We start from the raw sequence: 6000 nt of genomic DNA on the forward strand, positions 1-6000 counted from the left end.
AATGATCACGATTGATATGTATGTGGGTAAAGACAAAAATAGACTGAGGGATGAAGACGGGTAATGAGAGTAAAAATGATCACGATTGATATGTATGCGGGTAAAGAGGTATAAGAGTGAATAGAGACAATGAGCATACATGAATGTATCTGTACTTAGAGGAAAATATAGATAGTATAGACAAGAATTAATAAGGGAAGGTAATGGAATAGAGAGAATAAGGAGGGAATTAAAAGAGTGACCTTTGTGACATATGAAAAGTGAAATCTTTTCTGGGGGAGGCGGGGTGGGGGGAAATAGCGGTCACTGCAAAATCAGTTGACGCTTGCGAGTGGATTCGCAAATCCAAATGGAGAGGGGAGATGTGGTTGTCCGACAAGGGATAAAGGACAACTCAGGAGGTGAAGGGGAGATTGGGGATAAATAAGATAGAAATAGGAGAATAAGGAAAATGTTGGATGTTGTAGGAATGTTGTCTTATAAAGAGTTGAAAATAAGAAAACAGAAATGGAAAAGGAGGAAAGGTAATGATGGAAAAACGGAAAGAGAAGATAAACAAAATATAAAAGGGCTACGCTGAACTATATGTCTTTAAATATTAATGGAATACATAACCAAATTAAAAGGAAGAAACTACTAAATTTAAATGAATAAATGTATTCCATTAGAAAAAATAACATATAGGTTAAGAAATAATATTGAAATATTCGAACAAGTATAGGAGCCTTACATTAAATACAATAGCGAAAACCTACCGGGGACAAACATTACCTAAGTTGATGGAAGGAGAAGAAAAGAAAAGAATGGACTCAGTAGAATTTCTGGTGTAAATTTGTTGAATGACAACATTGTCTGACTGGCTTAATGCAACCTAGATTGTATACCTAAAATGGATGAGAGGGGGGGGTGGGGGGTGGTTTGGGAGGAAAGGGGGGGGGAGAAAAAGTCACTGTATATGTGTGAAAAAGAAATAGTGTATATCATGGCTAATGTGATTTATGGTGTGAAAAATAAAAAGTTTAAAAAAAAAAAAAAAAAAAAAATACTCATGAGCTCCGTAATCGCAAAGGGACTGGTATTCCAAGGAAGACTCCATTGCTGATGACAGAAGAATTCTCATCATAATGAAGAAAAATCCCCAAACGTATGTCTGACAGATCAGAGACACTATTCAGGAGGCAGGTGTGGATGTGTCAATGGCGACTGTCTGCAGAAGACTTCATGATCAGAAATACAGAGGCTCCACTGCAAGATGTGAACCATGGCAAAAGTGGTAGTTCCTTTACATCTCCACACTTTGTTCTTGCCATCACTCTGATACAGGTTAATTTGGTCTCATCCGTCCACAAGACCTTGTTCCAGAATTGTGCAGGCTCTTTTAAATGCTTCTTGGCAAACTGTAATCTGGCCATCTTTTCTGTGCCTAACTCTCCTCTCATCCTTCTACACTCCAAAGAAAAAAGTCCCAGCTTTGCTAACCTTGCCTGGTAAGGCTTATTTTCCAATCCATGTGACATCCTGGTAAGTCCCCTCTGCGCCTTCTTCGTGGGTTCCTCATCCTTCCTGTAATGAGGTGACCAGAACTGAACACAATACTCTAAGTGTGGTCTCACCAGAGATTTGTCGAGTTCCAATATTGTAGCGTGTGGCTACCACTAAGTATGGAAAGAATGACACATATCCAAGAATTTGAAGTCGAAGACTGGTTTATTGCACTGGCAGCTCTGCTTATATTCTCTTCCTGCTACTGACGACAGGAGTGAGATCACAGCAGCGCTGGCCTCTGATTGGTCAGAGTTCTCGCTGTTGCTCGTTGTTTTCCTGCCGTGCGGGTTGTCACCTGGCTCGAAGGTCATTGGCCCCCATGGGGTCTGCGCAGTCGCTGCATTTGTCAGCTATCTTGTGTACTGGGTCGCATCCCGGTTAGTGGGCCGCTACACGACCCCCCCCGCCCCCACGCCCACCCAGAACTGGCAATCAGAGTGCTGTTTGCCACTTTCAGTAGCCTACCTCTGCATCATGGGGGCTGAGTGGAGACTGATTGGCTAATGTCCAGATGTGCTGGCTTGAGGGTGTCGATGATGAAAGTCTCTTCCTTATCACCAATATCCAGCACACACGTCGACCCGTTGTGTCTGTCTACTTTGTACAGTCCCTTGTAGACCGTTGCAGAGGTGTTCGGAGTGACCCCCTCCAAACAAAAAGACACTCACAGGTCTCTAAATTTTGGGGGGCATAGGACTTGGTCTGGCTGTGCAGCAGAGGCTGTGGAGGGGCTAGGGTACCCAGTCTTCACCTCAGCTCTGTCAGTGAGGCCGTTGGGTCCTCTGGGTCCTTGGCGGTGATAAAAATCTCCCCTGGCATAATTGACGACTCATCGTACAACATCTCAGCTGCTGAGGTGTTGAAATCTTCTTTCGGCGTGGTGCAGATCCTCAGGAGGACCCAGGGTAGCTCATCTGCACAGTTCGGCCCTTGAGCTGAGCCATCAAGGCCACCTTTAGGTGCCTGTGGAACCGCTCCACCAACCCGTTGGCCTAAGGGTGGTAAGCCGTGGTGTGGTGGAGCTAGGTACCCAGCAAATTGGCCAGTGCCACCCAGAGTCCCAAAGTGAACTGTGTACCTCTGTTGGAAGTCATATGCTCCAGGACTCTGAATCTCACCCAGGTATTAATCAGTGCCCTGGCACAGATCTCGGTAGCTGTGTTGGCAAGCAGGACTGCTTCCGGCCACCTCATGGAGTAGTCAATCATGGTGAAGAGATATCTCGCCAGTGCATCCTTAGCCTTCTGGAATGCCTCCAAGGCCTCATTGTTCCATGTAATGTCTTTACCTTTCTGCACCATGAGTGCGAAAGGGGGTGCATGATGCGGGCCGCTGCTGGTATGAATCGATGATAAAAATTAATTATATCAGCTATTTCTTGCAGGCCCTTCAATGTGCAGGGCTTGGCGAAGTGCCAAACAGCCTTCACCTTTTCAGGCAGGGGATTTTGCTCTGTGCCTGTTGATTTGATGTCCCAGGAAGTCGATCATTTCCAGCCCGAACTAGCACTTAGCAGGGTTAGTCCGAATTCCTGCAGCCAGGCGCACAGTCGCCTTAGATGGGCCGCGTGCTCTGTGTGATTGCGGCTGGTGATGAGAAAATGTCCAAAAGATTAATGTGAAGGTGTGATCCAGGCCCACCACATCCATCAGCCTCTGGAAGGTCTGGGCTGCATTCTTAAGTCCAAAGGGCATTCTCAGTAACTTGAAAAGTCCAAAAGTGGAAATGATGGCAGTTTTAGGGACATCACCGGGATGGACCAGGATCTGGTGATAGCCTCTGATGAGATCGAATTTTGAAAATACCCATGCCCCTTGTATGTTAGTGGTAAAGTCTTGGATATGGAGAACGGGGTACCTGTTGGGTTTGATGGCCTCGTTGGGGCAGTGATAGTCACCACATGGCCTACGCCCTCCTGCTGCCTTCGGTACTATGTGCAGGGATGTTGGAATGCCACACTATCCTTAGCTCTTCCATTTTTTTTAAACTCCTCCTTGGTGAGAGTGAGCTCCCCAGGGGAAGGTGGTGCACTGTGGCGTGGAGCAGGGGGGGCCTCAGTGAGAATGTGGTGCCTTACCCCATGCTTCAGTTTGGCGGAGGAAAACTATGGCACTGCGATCGAAGGGAACTCCGCTAAGATCCGCATAAATGCGTTGTCGGACAAAGTAACAGAGTTGAGATGGAGGTAACTTGGGTTTCCCCAGGGACATCGTTTGAAAAGTCCTGGTGTGTACCAAACGCCACCAGCAGGCAGTGGGCCCACAGGAAGTCCGCTCCCAGGAGCGGTTGCACCACCACCGCAATCGTGAATGTCCTCGTGAACCGGTTACTGCCGAAATGGAGGGGGACAGTGAGGTGCCAAATGTTTGTATGGTGGTGGTGTTCGCTGCTCTCAGTGCCGGGCCTGGCTTGCCCTTCCGGGTGTCATAGGCTGAGGGGGGGGAGAAGGACACATTTTGGTGGTGGTGTCAACGAGGAAGCACCTTCCAGACAAAGAGTCCCACACATGGAGGAGGCTGTCACATTGGCCAACCGCTGCAGTTATTAATAACAGTTGGCCATGGTGTTTCCCTGAAATACACAGGGTGGGCGGCAATGACAGGCCCCTGCACCTCATCGTTGGTGATAGTAACAATACTGTTGGGTCAGGGATCCACTTGCTTCTCTGCTTGCTGTGCCTTGTCGCTGGCTGTGTGCGGGGCCTAGCGACCTGCTCCACCGAGCCGCCCTTTTTTTTTCTTTGCTCTGCAGAGCACGTCCGCCCGGACTGCAACTTTCCTGGGGTCACTGAAGTCCTCATTGACGAGCAAGAGTTGGATATCCTCTGGCAGCTGCTCCAGAAAAATCTGCTCAAAGAGCAGGCAAAGCTTGTGTCCCTTGGCAAGGGCAAGCATTTCACTCATGAGGGCAGATGGAGCCCTGCTCCCCAATCTATCCATATGCAACAATCGGGAGAGCCCAAAGGTGCAAGTTAATAGCTCCTTGAGGGCATTGTATTTGCCTTACTCCAGAGGCTGCCACAGGAAATCGAAGACCCTTGCTGCCATGTCTTGGTTGTGTGAGTTCACCCCATAGTAGTAATGTGTTGTCGGCAGTGATCTGTCAGAGGTGGAACTGGGCCTTGTACTGTTCAAACCACATGTGTGGCTGCGATGCCAAGAACGTTGGCAGCTTCAACAAAACTGCGTGAAGAGCCGCTTGGTTTATTGTCTTTGGGTCCAACTGGTGGTTGGACTTGCCGGGGTCACCAATGTAATGTGTGCACACTGCGAAGTGTGGAAAGAATGACACACACCCATGAAATCGAAGTAAAAATCTGCTTTATTGCACTGGCAGCTCTGCTTATATTCTCTCCCCGCTGCTGACGACAGGAGTAATGTTACAGCAGCGCTGCACTTGGATTGGTCGGCGTTCCTGCCATTGCTCGTTGTTTCCCACTGTGCAGGTTGTCACCTAGGACAAAGGTTGTTGGTCCCTGCGAGGTCTGCATGGTTGCCGCATTTGTCAGCCATCTTGAGTAGCGAGTCGAGTCCCAGTTAGCGAGCCGCTACAATATGGCCTCTCTACTCTTGAACTTAATCCCCCTATTAATGAAACCCAGCATCCCATAGGCCTCCTTAACTACCCTATCAACCTGTCCAGCGACCTTGAGGGATGTATGGATTTGGACCCCAACATCCTTCTGTTCATTCACACTCTTAAGAAACCAACCATTAACCCTGTACTCAGCCTTCTAGTTTGTCCTTCCAAAATGCATCACCTCACTCTTATCCAGATTGAACTCCATCTGCCACTTTTCTGCCCAACTCTGCATCCTGTCTGTATCCTTTTGTAATCTTCGACAACCTTCAGCTCCATCCCCAACTCCTCCAACCTTTGTATCATCTGCAAACTTACTGACCCATCTTTCTGCCTCTTCATCCTTCATCACAAAGAACATAAATCCCTGAACAGATCCTTGCAGTACTCCGCTAATCACCTCCAGGCAGAATACTTTCCTTCCACTACTACTCTCTGATTTCTTCCATTTTTTTATCCACACACCCAAGGTTCCATGGATCTCCTGCCTCAAGACTTTCTGAATGAGTCTCCACGTCGACCACATCTAATCCTCATCAATTTCTTTTGTTACCTTCTCAAAAACCTCAGTTAGGCTCATGAGGTGCAACATTCCCTTCACAAAGCCACGCTGACTATCCTTGAGTAGACTGTACTTCTCCAAATGCTCATAGATCCTATCCTTAAGAATCCTCTCCAGTAGTTTGCACACCACTGATTTCCCAGGATTCTCCCTATTACCTTTTTAAACAAGGGGACTACATTTGCCATTCTCCAATCCTCCAGCACCTCCTCTGCAGCCAAAGAGGATTCAAAGATCATAGCTACTGCCTCAGCTATCTCCCCTCACTTCCCACAGCAACCTGAGGTATATCGCGTCCAGCCCCAGGGACTTAA

Source organism: Narcine bancroftii, chromosome 12 (assembly GCF_036971445.1).
Source record: "Narcine bancroftii isolate sNarBan1 chromosome 12, sNarBan1.hap1, whole genome shotgun sequence".
NCBI lineage: Eukaryota > Metazoa > Chordata > Chondrichthyes > Torpediniformes > Narcinidae > Narcine > Narcine bancroftii.